The 20910-nt window shown below is 39.3% G+C and overlaps 1 protein-coding gene across 7 annotated transcripts in view; it reads left to right on the forward strand.

The window, feature by feature from the left end:
• Positions 1-20910, forward strand: part of Sol1 (CUB domain-containing protein Sol1) — a 659765-nt gene that overhangs the window by 287614 nt on the left and 351241 nt on the right. Inside the window, exon 1 of one of the 7 annotated variants that reach the window (XM_087358460.1) lies at positions 13190-13488. The exons of the other annotated variants lie outside the window; for them this stretch is intronic. The gene's annotated coding sequence lies outside the window, so the exon portion shown is untranslated. Of the gene's footprint in view, positions 1-13189; positions 13489-20910 lie in introns of those variants that run through there. 7 annotated transcript variants of the gene reach the window in all.

A 20910-nucleotide genomic window follows, 5' to 3' on the forward strand; every position in this document is an offset into this window, starting at 1 on the left:
TACTAAGCGTAATTAATAGCCCTACTAAGCAACATGCAGAATTTTATGTGACATAACTGATCTCCTTTTGTCGAAACAGGACGACAGGGAAATTATAGGGGCGAGTGGGTAAATGATGGTCGTGTAAGATAAAGGATGCAATGCTGATAATTTACATACAGACATTTAGTCTGAAGGACATACGCCTTCCGTGTAGTATGAAATGCGTGTCAGTACAACTAAAGTATTCTAGGAAGTGATAACTAAGGGAGGAGATTTAGCCAGTATTGCCCACCCCTGGGGGTGATGACGGTCACTATTTGAGCTGAGGATGTTACTGAAGTAAACAGGTCAGTGACAGTAAAGTGTGCTGTACTGGTAAGTAATGAGCTTAGAAAATGTGTACACATCTAAATAGTCTTAGTCCAAATTCTAAGTTTAAGTTCACGAACTTTGCAGCTTTTGTGTTAAATGGGTTACTAACATCTGTCATATATTACTTAGTGCCCTCACTGTTATATATGTCTATTGATTTAATGTGTATTATATTTATAAACTAGTGACGAAGAGAAAATTTAACATATTCGTCTGGCTTTTCTTATTGACTAATTCATAAAACCGTGTTCTTGTAGCTAGCACGTACATTACAAGGTGCAACTCGATGGTATCTGAAGAAGCTTATGTTTCGTCTCTCGCCCATTTGTGTCATTATGTTGTTGCTTCTTTGGGCCCGATTAACATAGAATGTACTGGCCGACGTTTCCGTGCTTTCTCTTTCTGCAAGCAAATTTTGATGTTACTTTACGTTATTCACGGCATCTTTCCACAAATATTCTGATATCACTTCAGAGGTAAATCAATGCAAAATGTAAAGACCTGTTCAAGTATTTTTATCGAAGCTGTTGTTAAGTTTAGTGTGAATTTAGCGCCATCTACTACAGGATTTGAAACATGAAATCTGTTGCATGTACAGCATTGAGGTAAGAGCTTACAAGCTTCCTGAGCATTTAATACATTACGAAGCTTAGAAGTATGTTATATAATCTTTATAGAATATTGAAGTGGCATTTCGTCGAAGAGGTGTACGTAAACGCGTCTCTTTTGCCGGGATGTCTACAAACTCCGTCCTACATCTGTTCAATAGGTCGATACAGTGGACCATAAATATGACATCCACGCTGATATTTTTCTTCTCTAAATGGTTGTGACTGGCAATAAACTCATCCGTCGCATCGAAATTGCGCGGATGCTCTTGTGCATTCAAGGAAACTCTGTATGTCGCACAAAGAAATGTATGTCGGAGCTGAATTGCTTCCGGGGAAGGAAACTTTATCTTATTTAGTGCACCGAAGTTATTAAGCAAAGTAATAAAGACGTTCCGACAATGAGGGCACTTCTATGGTTTCATGAGAGCTTTAAAATCATAAAGGAAAGAAGGGATAGCTCTGTTGGGATGTGGCTTTTGTTCACCCATAATCATTAATGTTGTCATCAGATAGTTGAGTGACTTCAGTTGCCTGATTAAGTTTCAAGTTCCGTTTGTTTGAATAAACGTCCGAGTAAATTAATAACTATGGATATTTAAATAGCATTTAAATGAACGAAAAGCATTGTTTTTAGTGTTAACGTGATAGTCTACTTCTACAACTTTAAAAATGGGACCGGTCAATATTGTATCTGATTACGTACTTAACGATGGGGTTCGATCCCCGGTAGGGGCAAAGGATCTTTATTTTGGGTTCTGCGTCTAGACCGGCTCTGGGACCCACCCAACCTCATATCCGGTGGGTATCTATTGTAATTTCCCCGGGGGTAAAGCCTTCCCCCACTCGTGTAGCGAGACAGCGCAACTTTACCACTTTCGAATGTGCTATAAGTATAAATCATGTAGCAGGTTTTAAAGATGTAATGGGATTTATTGAAGGTTGTATAAAATTTTGGGAGTTTCTCGACTAGCTGAGTGATTATCAGCTTTTGAAGGAAAGGTTTGCCGGTGGAATGAGTATGTAATATTGTTTTGCTGTTCTGTCACTAGCTGAGATTAACGTCGAATCATAGTCTGAGGCATCATGCTTCGGACCGGCGATACGGAATGCGCGCTGGTTCGAGTTTCGGGGGAGAAGAAATTTTCTCATGAGCTTTCGACCGGTGTATGGGACCGGTGCCAACCCAGCATCGTGGTGAAATTGGGGAGCTACAACAGGTAGCGTAATCCAGTCATGAAAACTAGCAATGGCTGGGGGTTCGTCTTGCTGACCACACGTCACCCTGTAACTGGTTGGATGATCGTTCACCTCTGCTTAGGCATGTGAACGTGAGACCAGCAGTCAAGATAGTCGGCTTTGGCTCTCTGTAGCTGTTACGCCACGGATTTAATTTAATTTAATTCATAGTTCGTAGATAGGAACCTATATTAAGTCGCATCGCGTAGCATGCACTGTTCTGGAGCCTAGGTATATTTTTCTCTGTTCTAATTCCTATCCATTAATGGCTGTTGCTTCAAACTCAGGGCAGAATCACTATCCTGACTTGTTCTTCCGCATTGCGGTCACGAATTGGCAGTTTACGTTTTTTTCCCATTAATTTGTAAGTGAACACTTCTACGCTTATTCTAGGTAGACAGGCAACCTTGCATGGTAAACTACTCTTAGAATGACAATAAAACGTATTGCACAAGAAATGTGAAAGCTACTTTGTTAGTGGGTTGTCTCATTTGACCACAACGGAGAGAATTGGTGCAGTGGCCCGTAAATCGATCGTGAAATGGAGACAAGTAGATATTATGGGGCAATCAATCATACCGAAATTCACCAGACAAAACCCAAGGAACCTGGAAGCTTCCAGAATGCGAAGCAGTATCGGTAACCACACCACTGTGAGTTGGCTTCAAGGTTCCTCTGTTATATTGTTTCAGGGCACACTTCAAGTATTATCTTGTTTACGTATTGTTTCATCTTCAATGTATTAACCGTAAATTGTTTTAATAGCTTTTGTTTAGTAAGCTATAATACACAATTTTACGTTGAAGGGATGCAAAAAAAATGACATCTCGTAAGTATTCAAGAAAGATATTAATCTGGTTTCAAGTCCACCGATAAGCGTGCGGTGATGAAGTTTTTTGCAAACAGAGGACTGTCAACCAACTGAGATTTATCGGTGGATGAAGGCCGTATGCAGAAATGCACGTGTGTCGGTAAATAGGTTCAAAGACTGGTTCAGAATGTTTGACCTTGATCGACAGCCATGGCCGACACTCAGCGGCGACCCGCTCGTGTTGACATGTCGGCCTGCTACGATGCAGCAAGGCGACAAGACCGACTTGCATCTTCCGAGCTGATTCCAGTCTCACACTCAAGTTAAACAAGCTGTTGGCGACGTTTTAAAGCAGGGGGGTTTCCGGTCTACCAGATAGGCATGACGTTATAGAACACATGTCTGACTGAATGCGAACGGTGACAGACTTTGTGAGCGAGCTCGATAGATATTATGGAGTCTATTCTGGGCGGGTTGCTATTGAACCACCCTTATGTCCGTCTGACAGTCTTTCTGTGTGTGCATGTTTAATCTCTGAATCTACACAACCGATTCAGACGAAATTTTATTCAAGGGAATTTTTTTTATCTAATTTGTGTTGGAAAAGTGTGGATCCTTGCGTTAAATTAAAGCGTCTTTCGTCTTTTAAAAAACCGTTATCACTTAAAATTATATCTGACAAAAATTATTTTAGCTTATATAGAAATCATCAAGAATTAACATGTGTAATTTATTGTTTAATATCGTCATATATTACTTCCTGGAGCAGTGTAAAGCTAATAGTAGCTCAGATGGCCAATTTATATTTGCCTTTAATGGAATGCAAACGTTCATTATTGTGTTCACTAGAGTCAGCTACGTGATAATAGTCTGAGCTAAATTGTCCAATTCACACCCACAAATCCATTTAGTACTATGAGATCAATTTTGAACGAAGAATAATATGAAGGTTATATTATATTATACGTTTCAGTGTTGTCTATCAACTTAGCAAGTTGCATAAAATTAACAGTAAGGTTTGCAAAATCGATAAGAACCTAGTTACACTTTTGTTTTTATCAGCTTAATTACTGGATCACACGTGCACTGTTTATTATGCTGAGAGCTGTAGCAACCCACGAGCTCTTTGTGATAATGTCTGGATAGCGTGTTCCCCGTTTACGTCCTGTTAATGCTGGTAATTTATAGTAAAATATCCCTCTGAACGCCTTTGGATAATCTTGTAATAGAAGAACAGAAAGTCAGGCTAATTCGGTTGAGGAAAGGATGTTACAAAATGATGGGAAGTGTCAGACAAAGACCCAACAATCTTTTGGTACTACTTGGATATACTTCAGAAAGAACCCGGCAGTCAAATCATATTTATTACTTTGAACTTAAGGAATAAAGTTGTATTACAGTTATTTCAGATCTTCTGTTTCATCATTTAATCTGATTTCCTTGTCGGAACTGTTTCGGTAAGATGTGAGGATGTTTCGGGTGAAAAGTTAAATCTTAATTCTTTAGTGAGATTTTAGATTTTCACGGCCGCGAGTTTGAAGACGGCTGTCTTATAGGTTGTTGTGACATGTAGTCTGGTAGAAGTCTGCCGATGTTTCAGAGGCGATAGCCCTGATGATGGAGGCAGGAAACACCGTTAAACTTCTTCTACCAGAATTATTTATTTCAGAAGATAGTCACTCTATACCAGGTTCTGTATCATGTCATTCAGTGAGGTTTATAACACAGATAAAATCAAGCAGGAGCAATCTTTAGCCTTTCACACCAGCAACTGACATTTTAAAGCTTGTTGAGAAAATGCTTAATGTTCTGGTACGGATGGTGGCCTGTTAGGCAGAAACGCGCCTAGTTGTCAATTTTAATGTTTTAAGTTACATTTTAATAATGACCGGTGTGTTAAAGGTTTTTTGCCATTATTTTTTATCCGCAGTATATCAGTGTTTTGTTCCTTGCGTCACCATTTTAATTCGCGTAGATGTTACCTGAAATTGCGGATTTGTATTCCTGTTCACAGGGAAAGGCAAACAATGGCGATACCTGACACTGCACTCGCTGTTATAGGACGAGCCGTGTTTCGTTGTAGGGTACAAAGTGTTCGAGTGATGCAAGTCCCATTATCCGTCAAAGGGACAGGTGGCACTGTGATGCAGTCACGTTCTACCGGCGCTTAATCCCCCCCCCTACATGATCCCGACTGGGGCCCGGCGCATCTAACCACGACAACGTGTTGTATCAGCTCACGGTAAACAGAACACCAAACCTATTGCCAGTCTGAAAGGAATCTTGGAATCCCACACTCGTTGGCCTATATCAGGGGTTCTCGCGTTTTCCAGACCAAGGGCCGAATTTACATTTGCTGGTCATCTCGGGTCGAAACATGAAAGATATAAGAGATGTGAGCTTTAACCAGCGGTGACGATGAAGAAATTTCTGTTTAATATATAAATTTGTATGTCTTAAGGTTTCTGATTATAAAATGTTATGAAGCCTTAACAAGGTAGCGGTTCGACATTTCTCATGTTCGTGCCTTCCTCGGGTATACATCACTTATTCTCATTGCATTACGGTTTGAAATTCTAGAATCCCAAAAAACTTAAACACAGGAACAAGAACTGAACTTAAGAATTTAGATCCTTATGACCCTCTGCTACTGAAACATTTTAATTGGATACCAATGCTTTTCCTCTTTGCTGGCTGTAAGTTTGTGGAACTAATTATAAGGAGCGGACTTGTACGTTCTTGCCAGTGACTCAGAAAATACCCGTCGTGTTAGATAGACCGTGATGGCTCAGTCAATTAAATTGTTTGTGACCTGTATTACCGGGGTTCAGGTGTAGGATCTCTTTTTTATCTTCGCCGTCACGTCTTCTGCGTGAATGTGGTCGGTCAGTATCATGTAATGCGGAGACGAAGAACGTGTGGAACTTCACAGTCAGGTTTTCCTATACGCCATGATGATGTAAGTGGTTAAGAACTGTTTACTTACGTCTTACAGAGTACCCGACTTTAATAAGGTTTTTAAACGCGGAATTCCTTCACCGTATTAATTTTCATTAGCGTTTTGCCAATCCATAAACTTCAAAGTGATGAAATATTAATGATGGCAAATGAAGTTTACAATGTTCCGTAGTGACCTCTACTGACAAATATACTGTCACTTGTTTAAAAATGTATTACTCGGAGGGGGGGAGACAAAGTGATATCAGAAAACCATGTTCCCTTATTAAGCAGATTGTAGACGATCGAAGACCAATGCGTTATGTCTCTCGGTATGCCCTAAACCACAGAGTAGGGCTTACAGACTATAAACTAAACCGCTTTGGAAATTTATTGCTGTCAAATAGCTGTTACAGCGCTTGTTTCTTGCGCTCTGCTCTAAGTTCACCTGCTTATTCGAAAAACGTTTTTGTTTGTTTTCCGTTAGAGAACGTGCTTAAATACTAGAACATCACACATGGTAATACAGGGAGCTGTAGCTGCACTGTATTTCAGATAACTGATTAGTTGGTTTATCGAAAATTGTTCGAAGCCACGACACAGCTGCGAATAAAATTCCATTTAAATTTTCGAGAGGAACAATCTGTCGTTGTCCAGGTTTGCGGCGTTTTGTAAGAGTGATTGATTAATGGATGTAGCATCGGCCGGAGGGAATGTTGTCTTGGAAAACGAATTATTCTGCAGAAATTAGTAAAGGATTGTTAGTGATTCGACACGAAACTTGAGTGATTGGCAGCGGGATAATTAAAGTCTGCGGGGAAGAGTTCGTACTTTAAACTATAGGGAATTGTTGGAAGATCCTGCAGTTTGGAAGCAGGTAAATTTTAAAGTTGAGTGTCCCTAATTTTCACGCAGTCAAGTAGGTGCTGTGTTTCTGAAGTTGAGGAACGCAAAATGATCTCATCTGTTCCTTCATAAAATGTATTTGTTTTAAGACAGATTCTCTTGAGGTTTGTCATTGTTCTTAGATGGTAAACCTATTACAGAATAGGAATCCTGTCTCTTTTGTCGGCATTTAATAAATTCTCTTACGGGCTGAAGCCAGTACTGACACGTTACTTAAAATAGGAGACTGTTTTTATTATATAATCATCAAGAATTTTAATTGCTCTGTATACCAGATACCGTCTACACCGACAGCTACACAAGCAGGTTCCTTCTATTTTAGGACCCACAAGTTTTATTATCTTACAGACATTCTGCATTTGACCCCTGCCAGGAGGCGGTACCACTAGAAAGCAGTGGTTCTCATCCTTTTGATTTTTGATTTTAATGTTTATTTGCGGCGTGTTAGAATTAGAGTAAAGAACTATTTATGATAGGAGTGTACCCGCTTTTAAGTAATGCTATTTATTATATATAAAATTTAAAATTATTGTAATATAAATTATATTTCAATAATATAGTCAGTTACGGATAATAATGTGCTATTAAATAGCACGCACTTTTTAATTTTGAATAATTTTTATTCTATTCGAAGCTTCCCTGCACACCGATTAAGAATCGCGGTTTTTAAGATCTTCTACAAACCCTTGACCACAACCGACCAGTCGTGATTGAAGTGACCATATTTTCCTAGGGCGTTCTTTTCTGTTTTTATATCACATTGAACTTGTCGCAGAGCGTCGTTGTTATCGTTGGGAATGGTTGACACTATGTGTGTGGAAGTGCAGCCAAAAGCAGCCGCGTTTATTGTAGGAGAAATCTGTTAGAACTGGTAAATAAACACGTTTTCCTTCCCAGCTACCGACTCTCCTTCCGCGACCGTTCAAATACAGGTATTATAATGTAAATTGCTTATCAAGTTTTACGTTTAAAAAGGGAAAGTCTTTGAAACAAATTAGTGATAGAACCGAGTTTATTGTTTTTTTAGCCTGTACGTGCCCAAGGTGCAATAAAACATTAAAGTTCTAGTGGCTGTTGACCTGCAAAACTCTTGTTTCTTTTTAGTTTCAAAGAAAATTCCTCCAATAATTTCTTCCTGAACTACAAATTAATTTCTTTAATGTGTAAATATACTTCTCAGGAAATATTGCTTGAGAACGGTATATTAAATATAAAAGGCATAAGTTTTCTCTCTCCTTAAAATATGAAAGGGTCTTGAAATAGTTTTTTTGTTTTATGAAAGAAATTATGGCTGAAGGCAAGTGTCCGTTCCTGGAATGGGCAAGACAGTTAATAAGTAACAGAAACATAATCAAAGATAAAATTTATTTTAATTTTTTTAAAAAAAGAACTAGTTCCCATTTAATAAATGTGGCTTAACGTGTAACCACGTGAATATATTTTCTATCCGTGTCACTGTTTTAAAATGTTTGTTTGTTTATTCACGAACTTAATTATGTTGATCTATGAATACAAGCTTACATCTTGCAGGTTAAGCAATTTATTACGCAACCATCATCGGCCCTTCTGAATCCGTAATTGGAACACGTGCACCGCGTTCAGTGCAGCTGTATCGACAGGTGACGCTACTTCCTTGAGTGCAGAGGATGGGGCAGGTGCTAGTAACTCAGTTCTAGGCATTCGATGTGAAAACCACTTCAACGTTGTATCCGAACGATGCATTTCGGATGCTGCAGTGAAACGAAATTCATTGCTACGCTGTGAGAACTGTCCATATAATCAAGTATTATCGCCTACGGGCAGCTTGTTAATAAAAATTGCAAGTTGTACAGCCATTGCTTGGTTGTGAGCTAGCGGCCTGTTTAATTTTTGATGGAATTCGCAGTTTATGATTTAATTAGTGACTCTTTCAGTAGCTCATACTGTATACCGTCGAATGGTTAGATAATTAATGAATAATTAATTGGAAAGAATGTGAAAGAGGTCGTGGCCTTAATTTAAAGCACTAGCCCTGCATTTGTCTAGGGAACTCAGGAAGATTACGACAAAACTCGATGAAAACAGACGGTTTCCGAGTCGATAAGATATCGTAGGTGATCTAAGGCCCGTATATAAGATCTTGTTTCTGTCTAGCATTGGGATCTTCATTTGGAATGTCAGTTTGTATGTGGATGCCTTTTCGCGTTAATATATATTCAGAATTAAAGATGGAGACAGCATGGTCGTCTGAAACGTCCTTATTCAACCAGAAGATTACAATATAATATAACTCAGATAACCACTACTCAAATTCACACCACGAAAATATGAAATTATAAGTACAAAGCCGGTTGGTCGTGTTTCCAGTTATTGATTTCTGTAATATGTTTTGCAGTGACTGTATTATTCCTTCTACATGGTCTTCTTTGCATTACTCTTCCATAACAGCGAGTGTTAACCAGAGAGAGCTCTTGCAGCTGTTACTTGGGGACATTGTAAACTCTAAGAGTTCATCGTGACACTTTGAAGATTGATGTCTGTTGGGTTGTAGCGCCGTGTAGTCTGTTAAAAGTTTACCGACGTTTCAGAGGTCCCTGCCTCCTCAATCATCAGGACGGGGTAACCAAAGTTCTCCGTCACTGAAACTGCAGTAGGAGCCGTCTTATTTAACTCAGTATTCCTTCCACAGACCTTCCTCCAAATTCCGATTTCAATGTCTCGTTCTTGAAGTGTACATTTTCGCGAATTCGACAACGAATATAGTTTTTTTACATCTGCGAAATATCTGAGACACAGCTGTTAATCGAACAAGACACTTTACATGTAGTGAGATTTCACGTTCTTACGGTGCACCACACATCTGTAAAGCAACTTACTACGTTTTCTGCAATGTGAGATTCTGCGTTATGAGAGAGCATTCGGGAAGGACAGGCACTTTCCTGTCGTCTTCCTTTCTATAAAAATCTTCCTTCTCCCCGCCCCCCAACTCCCAAGTGTTCATCCACATTATCCTGTTCTCTTAACCCGAAAAGTTTTCACGAAATTGTCTTCTGGTCTGCTTCAATAGTAAAGGAAAATGGACAGATAGTGTTTTGTCTTTGTATTTTTCACACTGTTTTATTTCTTGACGAACAGAGTAACAACACGTTAGTTAGTTCCTGCGCTACACTTACGAACACTAAGACAAATTATGTACAATGCCATCCCATCTACCCATTCACTACACCAACAGTTGATACAACGACGTAAATAAGCTAATAAATGTAGTACCTTTGAGAAATGAATTAGTGTATTTTAACAGTCCAGAATTGTCACAGATTAGACGTACTTATTACAGGGATCTCCCCTGTATTAAGCACGTTAACATGTGACGGTTTTCCACCTCCCCAGAGCGAAGATGTGTACAAAACGAGACTGAGACTCTGTTGTGAATTGTTGGAGTGGCTGAAACGTATACTACGGCAAATCATTTCGTGATCTAAATGAAAACGCACTGGTCTCCGGAGTAGTGGCTGAATTCCATGGTTCATGCGTGCGTTAACTTTACATCGTAGAAAGTCAAATAATTGCCAAAATAAACAACAATAGATTCAAAGTTTATATCAAGTCTCCTTAAAAAATGCTGTTCTCATATTTACACAGATCCTCTGTCTTGATTCTCGGAGGACTAATTTGGATGATACCTCTTCTCAAATTGTGTTGACTGCTCGTATTATGTATCATCGACATAGTCTTTGAAGCACAATTAAGATCTGTTTCTTAAAAGATTTGATCTCTGATTGTCTCGGTAAGTTTGTGGGGATTTCTTCTTTAATAGGAGTGTTTATAAAAGGCAAACATTCGGCTTTCCATAATATACCAGCTCTTTGCACGTTTTAATATAAAAATGGAGGGAAAGGAATCCAGTTGACTTTCAGCTTCTTTCGCAGAAAAAAGTGAGGGAGTGAAATGAGAATAATAAGCTTGTAATTTTCTTTTATGAACTTCAGATGTTAAAGGTATAAATATTCTAATTCATTTCTCTTCCCTGCTGCTTTTTTCTGACTCGGTCTGCAAACCTCTGGGATTCTGTGCGTCTCAAATTTCGTTTGTTCTTCCTTTTCCTTCTTTTGTTTTACTACTGTTTATCTGAATGGGATATCACGTTGAGAAATTACATGAAGCAGCTCGGAAGAAAGAATCCATTGTATGAAAATGTTAATATTTCTTCATTATGTGAAAAAGAAAGTTTTGTTCATACATTTAGTACATTATAATTTCTTATATGGCTCGTATATTACTGTCTACGTACAAATTAGATTTTTAATTTTAATCTATCCTTTTCATATGTGTGACAATATAATAGGCGATATCGATCTGCGATAAATATAAAATTAATATTAGAGTATGTTATTACAAACTCATTATTTACTCTTTTGTTAAATCATACCAATCATTGCTAATTGCCATAGCTATCCGTACAATTTTGATTACCAATGTGCAAGTTATTAATTTTCCAGTAAATATTAATACTCATTGGAACGATGAACAAATTCAGCTCTGAAGACATTTAAATCTAATTAATTACCATCCACCATCTGCCCTTAATCCGAGCCCATAATGACACATCAGCTGCAGAGTCCACCGGTTGTTGTTTTGAAGCTGCAATCTGTGACAGAGATTTACAGTTCGTCGCATTTACCCAAATTCAAACGTCACTCAGCTCGACCTTAATTTATGCCCTCTGGTGTGTACGGGGTTAGATTTGCTCTTCTTGTCATGGCTGTAAGAGTGTGTCTTCAGATGAAACAACTCACAATTTTATAGTAGATTTTTTAAACAATCGTTTTATAACAGAGATAAGTGTTCATGGGAAATTATTAGTTTCTTATGCCCTGTTTGAAGAAAAATGTCTGCTGATTTGCAAGAGAATAGAAAACAGTTATGAAAACCTTATTTAAAAGCAAAAATAAGGTTTCGGATTCCTCTGGCCGTCGTATAAAAAGTGCGAAAGACAACACTGCACCATCTACGAATTTTTTCTGCGATTTTGATCACATGTCGTTCCAGTTGTATGGACTTTGTTTGCATCTTAAATGAGGTAGTATCACAGGGAACAAATGCAACTTTTAACCATTGTCTGAGAATTAAACCGGGGATTCTGAATAATTCTATTTTTACTAATGCGTATCTTCAATATTTTGGGAATGACCCCCCTCCCCCCAAATCCAAAGGCATCCATATCTTCTAAGAATTCTTTCTTAATCTTCTCAGAATAATTAATTTTTAATTAAAATATGAATTTAGTCAAATGTATCAAATCACGCTGCACTGGAAAGTAATGTTTTATTACGCAGTTTATAGACCACTGTTTTATATTACTTACGCGACATTTTCTTCGATATTGCGAGGATTCGTTTATTGGAATTGGCATTTGACCCATTGAGGCAAACAGTCTTTTATATCGTCACTTTGCTCAATGAAACGTGACTCAGGGAGTTTGTTTTACTAACTAAATGTTGAATCTCGGCGGGATAGAACAATTTGTACCTGTGAACAGGAATTGTGGGGCTGTCATCTATGTTCGGATCTAGATCCCCTTCCTGAAAACTAAAATAAAGTGCTTTCTTTGGGATTTATGCGTCGCTTTTTTAAACCTTAAAAATATTGAAACTTTAATATCAACAGATCGGGAACAGGTCGGTATAACGGATTCAACATAGTAGGTCTTCCCCTTTCTTTTACCTGAAGACAAAAGAAGATCCATCCATCTTGAGACAGTGATTTTTATGGTTTTAAGGTTTTTAAGGCTTAGAAAAACAGATGATGAATGAAGTCCAGGACAAAGAAAGTAGTAATATACCATCACAAAAAGACGTCGAGAGAACAATGTAAGGTTGCTTTCGAAAATGTTGAATAATTGCTTACAGTTCCTTATTGTTGTTATTCAGCACAAAAATTATTTATTTGCGTAATTATATCGTATTTGTTAACTTAACTTCTTTATGATATTGTTATTTATTTTCTTTCATTATAAGATATTACGTAACCAGGAATTCTGTGACCTTGTGCAAGTGATTCGTACAGCAAACAAGGCATGAACGCAGCATTTTTGTGGAGAATTGTTTTTGGAAACAACCAATCGGTAGAGTTATTTGTATGGATAGAATATTCAGTGTTTACTAAGGTTATTTTGCATTTGATGGCTAACAAAATACTTCCCAGTACCCTTGCAGCAATTAAAACGCAGCCATTACATTAAAATGACGCATGCATATTGAGGAGTTTGGGATAGGCCCTGCAGCGAGCATTTGTTCTCTCTGTATGGTCTATGTTCGGGAAAATTTCCGAAGTATCAGCCGAATGTCTACGAGTCAGACTGCGGCAAGTAGACATGTTTGGTGAACGTTAGTGGAACATGTGCGAAGGTTTCGTGAACAAAAATTGTGAAATTCTTATCATCGGTAATTTCTTGTGAAAGTGGTACGATATGAGTGTGACATAGTGTGATACTGCATTCTAAAATGTGTGTGGGAATCATTTGGTGTTGTGTAAAATGTTAACAGAGAAGCTGCAAGCATACAGATTTCAAACGGCGACCTTCAGCGTGTAACTGGTAGCGATGTGATGTCCACCCATCAAACCCGTCCGAAAATGTGCACAGCTATATATCAGGTACAGTAAATGAATAAATCCTGCTGTATGAAAGATTAACATGTCAGCAGATATGATTTGGGTCTAACAATTGTAATTTTAGTTCATAATTATGTAAAACAATCCCTCATTTAGTGCCAGAATATTTAAAATGAAGATAACGCATGTGAAACGTACGACGTAGAATAATGTTCCACTTGCCAGCAGTGTGTCTACATGGGCCAGCAGAGTACTGTGTTTGCTTAACCCAGAATAAAACACAGTTTAGTTTATCTTGTCTGAGATATTAACAGAACTAGTAAAACTGTAACTAACCTTTAAACGTAGACTAGGAGATCTGTAATATTGTAAACATTTAGAAACCACGACATATATGCATCCATGACCGTGCCCAGAATTTCATTAAAAGGGGGTGAGAGGAATTTTCACACAACGACCAGCCATACTTTTGGTATGTTTTCTGTTTATATAGTTCGTATGTATGCCTTTGGCCGAATTATTTGCTTATTTCGGGTATCAACAGTGAATGACACTAAAATTTATTAAACTTTAAGGAGCGAAAGGGTGTTAGTGGGGCAGGTTTAGTTACCACATAAAGATCGAACTGACGGAAGTGATTGCTTCTTCATTAAACATATTAACTGCAGATGAAAGCACTGTTGCATATGTCAGTAACAATGGGAGTGAGGTAATCTACATTAAAATTAAACACACTGAAATTTCGCTCTAAACATCTAAGCTAATTGTTCTGAGGGCTGTACAAACTTCAGCCTAAATGAAATTATAGTATTAAATAGGTCGTGTAAGGATATTTAAGTGGTAATTAACATGAAGTACTACACAATTGTGTAAGACCTAATTGTATTTTTTCGTAATTATTATGAGAAAGCATAGCACACCACCTTTATTCTTTCGAGAGAACGTCTCGAACTTCAAATTTAAGCGCCATTTTTAACCATTTGTAACGTTGATGTTTAAATAATTCTCTTCACTGTCTGGAAAGTTAAGCCATTTACGCTACTGTCGTTAAATATATCGTAGGGCTGTATAAAATAATATTAGTCAAAGGAAATTGTTGTGGGGCTGGTAAAGGCGATTTGGCCTAATCCTTAAAGTTGATGATGAAGTCGCAGAGTTATTAAAGAGGAGAAATTAAAATGCAGTGATAGTTGAGCAGACGTAGTGGCATATGCTGTGTGTTGTAACTGCTGAAACTGTACGTTTCGTGCAGTGTGTGTAACTTGTTTTCATTTCTTACATAATTTCTTTAGTTGTATTCTGTACCTTACATTATCTCTTGCCTAGTATACGGCCATCCCTATAATTTAGTAGAGGATTCCAGGCCACATATTGTATGGTCGGAAGCAACTGGAACCGTACGTGCTACACTGGGATAACCTGACTTATCCCGTGGCAACTCCAACTGCTATGTAATCATGCTCCTGCTGAACACTTGCAGACTTCATGGTCATATCAATCTGATATGCGTGTTAGTGTGTTACAGTCGACATACATTGTTAAAGACAAATATTTGGATGTGGGAGGGTGCGAAATGGGTGTTATTACACAACGAGGAGCTTTGTCGTTTATGCAGTTCGCTTGTTGTCGTTAATTAAAGGAGATTGCAGTAGGCTTGGCTTATCTTGAAACTGCTTAAACAGTTTTAATGGCGTAACTTCCTAGAATATCAAAATTCGGAATGAGGATGATCTTAGGGTAACGGGTTATCAAAATGCGGACGAAACTGGCTAATCTAGTCAATTGCACTGCAAATATCAGACACTGCTAGAGGATCTGAGGTCTTCTCAGCGATGTTGATATTGACAAGCGATCTCTTGGGTTGTTGCGCCATCGGCTGTGTGGAATTCGGAATGGGCAGGATTGTCAGGGAAGCAACAGAGCTTGGCCTTCATCCTACCGACATGAACAGATAGGGCGGATTCTCACTTAGCAGGGTATAGAAGCCCTTAATCCACACGCTGAAAGAATGAAAAAAGTTTGATATTATCAAAGACTGCAGGACGCGTTGAACTCGCAGACCAATCCAGTTCGTAGAAAAAGTCATTACCGTGTGCCGGTTGTGTCACCAAATTCCAACCCCATCTCTTTTACTGTTTAATAAAAGTACAGTGTAAGAATGTTGTGTAGACGAGAGTATTTACCCAAAATATTAGAAAAGTTCACCATATATTTTTACGGGGTTGAAAATTATGATTGTAGTTGTCTGGGATATGACGCCGTGCATTCTTTCATATGTCGACAAAAATTCGGAGGAACATGTCGCCTCCATCTTTTCTTCGACATTCGTCGTCGTGGAAATAATGACACGGCGTCCAAAGCACGTTTTGGGAAACTCGTGTCAACTTGATTTATATTTTATTTAGTGTTCTGTCTGGCGACAGGTCCATATGAACAGGATCCTTCCATCCTCTTCTCGGACTGGGACCTGTTCATATACGTTCTTGGCAGATGATCCAGAAGTGGTTTGCCATTGCCTTCTTCTGTGTGTGAATGAAGTAATTGTTGGGATGCCACGGAGAAACCGGGGAAGCCCCCGGAGGAAAACTCCGTGTTGCCTAGACCACGGCCTTGCCCAACACAAGTTATAAATTCGGGCACCGCCGGGAATCGAACCCGAGACCCCAGGATTACAAGGCCAGCGTTCTAACAGCTAGACAACTTGATTAGAATTTAATAATGGAATGTCAAGATGTACATGGGCATAATGGAATACGCATCTGTCAATCTTTTCTTATAAAATTAATTAACATGAGGCGTAATTTTAAAATAAATCAAACTGGCATCATTTATATTTTTTCGTTGACGTAAATGCAGTCCAAAGTGTTATCATCTCACTGTGAAGTAAATAACTCTTAGCTGAGTGTACGTGTTTTATGATAAGCAAGTTAATAGATGCGTATTTTGGGTTTCGTAGCAACATTAAGAAGGGTGGGTATATTGCTGGCTAGAAGTGTTTTTTTTTGGGGGGGGTTTACAAGATCACGAGTTGTTATACTAGGGTAGATTGGAGTGAAATCCTACCTTCTTTTACAACTTGGTGTTTAAGTCACGTATATTCTAGGAAATGGCTAGAACTTTAAAATTGCAAACGTCTGGTTTATCCCTGCATCTCGTATTATTGCTAGTTAAATGGGGAATGACGAGTGTAAATACAGGACCACATATAAAGGAAGACGCTCCAAATGTCATTTATGATAATCGGCTGTAATTTATCCAGAAATGTAGAAGGAGATAGAATTGCAGTTCTGGATATTCTATCTTATGCTTCCTAAATGGTGGTTTTGTGGCCGTTTGAGTAAGTGATGTACATGCTTCTTGAACAGCTTACTTGTTACATGGGAATGCAGATTTTGGTGCCTTGGATGAGACTTTAAACTGCGTCATTTAAATTCAGCGTATTCCAACGGTCTCAGACCAGTTAATTTAAATGTTCTTTATACATTACGTTTCAGTATGTTCAGCGCCGCAGGGGAAATTGAATTTTACTACGTGCTGCTGTGTGAGGCGCGACCAAAGCATTAGGTAGGCCGCACACCGGCATGCGTCAAGGCATGTAACAGTCAAGACACGATGTCTGCGACATGACGCAAAGAAAGGAGCACAGTTGAAACGAATGAGATTATGAAAACCGCCGCACACCGGTTTGAGTCATGATGCTGACGTCAGCTTCATGCTGCATACACGTGCAGCGAGACTCGGCATGTTCCTTTTCTGTGCGTCAAGACTGAGACATCAGTACTCAAGTAACAGCAACAGTGTACGTTATCGACATGAGTGAAGAGTAAACAAATATTAAGATAGTGCAGAAGGTTGAGAAATTCCCGGTAATATACGATTATTCGACCCCGGGCCACTCAAACAAGGAGGAGGTTGATAAAGCTTGGCATGCAGTTTCAAAAGAAGTAAACGTTGATGGTAAGTGCACTGAATAATTTTATTTTAATGAGCTGATGACTGAATTAACTATTATACACATTGAGCATAAGCTCGTTTCGTACAAGTCTGCTCTCACTCACACATAAAACGAAAAGATTTATTTTAAAGTGTACTTGTTCTGCCAATGAAGAGCTACGTTTGGTTTCAGAAAGTAAGAACACAAATGGTTCCTCATTTCAACGGCCTCAGTAGTTGCTCTTCTGCAGCAGGGCTGGAATATAGATGCACAACTGCCTTTGTCATGGTCATCATCATCTTCACCCAGACTCTGCTCGCTAAATAAGCCGTCCTTTAACCTGATGAAGTTATGGAGGACACAGATTGCCCGTATTATATTGTCTGTTTTATTAGGTTTACACGCTATAGCCGTTCCAAGAATCAACTAGAGAAGATATGATAGGACGCAGACACTTGCTGCTTCGGTGTGCGGACTCGAGTTTGAATCACGAATGAAGCAAAACTGCGTCTTTTGTCTCATGTCTTGATGCTTGTCTTGACGCAGTTGGTGTGCGGCCGCCCTTATGCGTAAAAATTCTGTGTTTTGTGTTTATTTTCAGACATGCTATTGTCCAAAGTACTACTTGAGAAGAAAAAAGTAAGCAAGCCTTAGAAACAATTCTACGCCTTTTGTGGGCCTCGAAGGTTCATTTTCGTGTTCAGAAGAGCCGGCCGTCGGTTTGTATTTAATCGAACGGTGTAGTTCCATAAATAATGTTAAGATACTTGCATAGGATATACCTCAGACACCATTGCGAAGTTAGGAAAGCCGTTCAGCCTTACAGCACATTCCGTTACAGAAACAGAGTCACGTTTAATCCGTGAAGTAGGCCCAATAGGCCAAGTTTCTTCAGTAACTTTGTTCCGGTTACTTTAGACGTTCGGCTGTAGGATTGATTCGTAGAAAGTTTTCACAGACGTCGCTTAATTTCCCTTCAGCCAGAATGCCAGACAGACACCAGGAGTTACCTCACTCCTGTGATTGAATTTGTTCTTGGTTCTGGACACTTCAGCACGAACATTATCTGGCCGTTTGATCATCAGGGCAAACGAGATGAACAAAGCTTGTGTTGCGATAGTAGAGGCACATGCAAAGTTCACGCCTCTCATATTGTCTGACACACTGGAAAATGGACAGTTCTTTTTAACCCTATTAGGAAGCTTGTGTCTGTCTGTCTGTCTCGTGTTTTATTCACCGATATAATAAACTTCATAATTTTTCGTAAAATATGTCACATCACACCATGCATGCATGCCATGCGTTTATTTACACTATGTTCTCAAAAGAATTTTTGATAATGCGACTATGTATGTGCTTTCTACAACGTGTTTCAGCTTAATTAGCCACTCTGAGGGAGAAATTGAATATTTTATAACTTGACGTATATGACCTGTATGAATGCCATTTGAAACCAGGGGATTTAAATTCTGCTTATTTTCGTGTCAATAATTACTACCGACATGCTGACATGCGAGCTTCGGAAATAAACGAAAGAACACTGTGGGCATCTAAGTGCTGTAGATTTCATGAGAACCCGATGGTCACGGTTAACACAAAACTCTTTAAACGACTGAGCGCAATTTTTAAAAATGCGCGGTAAAAACTTGTTCTTTAAGATACGGTACACGTAATTGCTCCCCCGCTGTGGGTTCATAACTTAACAGAAATTACTTCTATCAAGGGAAGCCATGGCCTGTCTCGAGATTAAACTGGCGCCATGCACTAGACAGCGTTTTATTTCTCGTTGAATTAAATGTCTTCTATCAGAAGGATGTCTTGAGTAGACGCCTGTAGAACGTGATTACCCTCAGCTTTCTTGTTGTGAAGTGGCTGTACGTGCTCACCCCATTCACACGAAGGACAGTTTCACAAGTTCCCCTTGATCTGTTGACACTCTCAAAATCGAGGGCAATTTCATCTTTTACTGCAGAGCGCCTCTGCTACTCGGAGAATATTCTTCCCGCACTGAGTCATAACTCTGTGGGTTGGCCATGAATGATGCCTTGGTAGCTTCACATGCAGCAATCTCTTGGGTATAAAATAAAACTGTTTTCACGGAGCCGTAGTAAAACATTCCGTCCGTTAAATCAGCAGAGAGTGTAGGCTGACCTATAAACTGACTGGTCAACGGGACGAAAGCAATTACAGGAATGCAGTTTGTCTGCAGGCAGCTGGAGTACTGGTGAAAGAAAGGGCACCGACGCGTATGAGTCAGGCACACTATTCGTCAATAGATCTGGCTGGCACTAATTAAGTAGTTCTCTTTCCGTTTACACGATTGGGTTGCTGAAGAGAGGGAAAACAGTTGATGTACACTGAACCGGATGATGTATTAGGAATTGCTTCCAAATCAGCATGTATATAATCACTGTGCGGTTTTACAGAGACAGTCCAGGCTGGGCTCGAGAAAGGGACTGCCAAATATAAAATACGAAGAGGAAATCACTGTATTATAAATTCGACTCTGCTATTTCCACAAGCAACAAACTCCCCATCTTCGGACACGATCAGAAGGCAGTTCAGTACAGTTTATATCCTGAAGATGTGTTTTATTAAGAATTATTTAATACGATTCCCCCTTCCCCCATTTAAAGTTACCGTTGCCGAACTTATTTCCTAACCAAAACTCAATGTCTGCGTGTATATAATTAATGTAGCCGTGTCTGTTGCTCCATTCCACTCATTTACTCGGTAAGCAGCTAGCTTCATGTCAGGGAAGCGCATCCCGAATTTAAAATCACGGAACAAGTTGTGAGGCAGACATGCAAGATTGCGTCGACCGGAGCCGGCAGTCTTTCCTGCTTGTCGTCCAACTCAGTTGTCATCACCAATTGTGTCTGATGTGTATGCGCAAATGGATTCACTTTATGTGGTCACAGAGTGGTTTTGAAGACGTAAGTTCTGTTGAGAAGTAGAAGAAGAACAACTACAGATGTAAGATTTGAGGTTTTCACAGCGGGGAGTATGAAGCTTTCTGTCTTCTGGGTTGTTGCGTTGTGTAGTATGGTCGATGTTAACCAACGTTTCAGAGGTCATACTGCCTCCGTCATCAGGGCGATCTGAAACGTTGGTTAACATCGACCAGACTACACAGCGCAACAACTCAGAAGACAGAAATCTTCATACTCATCGCCCTGATGACGGAGGCAGTATGACCTCTGAAACGTTGGTTAACATCGACCAGACTACACAACGCAACAACCCAGAAGACAGAAATCTTCATACTCATCGCCCTGATGACGGAGGCAGTATGACCTCTGAAACGATGGTAAACATCGACCAGACTACACAGCGCAACAACCCAGAAGACAAAAATCGTCATACTCATCGCCCTGATGATGGAGGCAACAAGGACCTCTGAAACGTTGGTAAACATCAACCAGACTACACAACGCAACAACCCAGAAGACAGAAATCTTCATACTCATCGCCCTGATGACGGAGGCAGTATGACCTCTGAAACGATGGTAAACATCGACCAGACTACA

This window comes from Zootermopsis nevadensis, unplaced genomic scaffold (assembly GCF_977971745.1).
Source record: "Zootermopsis nevadensis isolate Lab colony 2312 unplaced genomic scaffold, Znev_1.0 Znev_ptg000030l, whole genome shotgun sequence".
Taxonomy (NCBI): Eukaryota; Metazoa; Arthropoda; class Insecta; order Blattodea; family Termopsidae; genus Zootermopsis; species Zootermopsis nevadensis.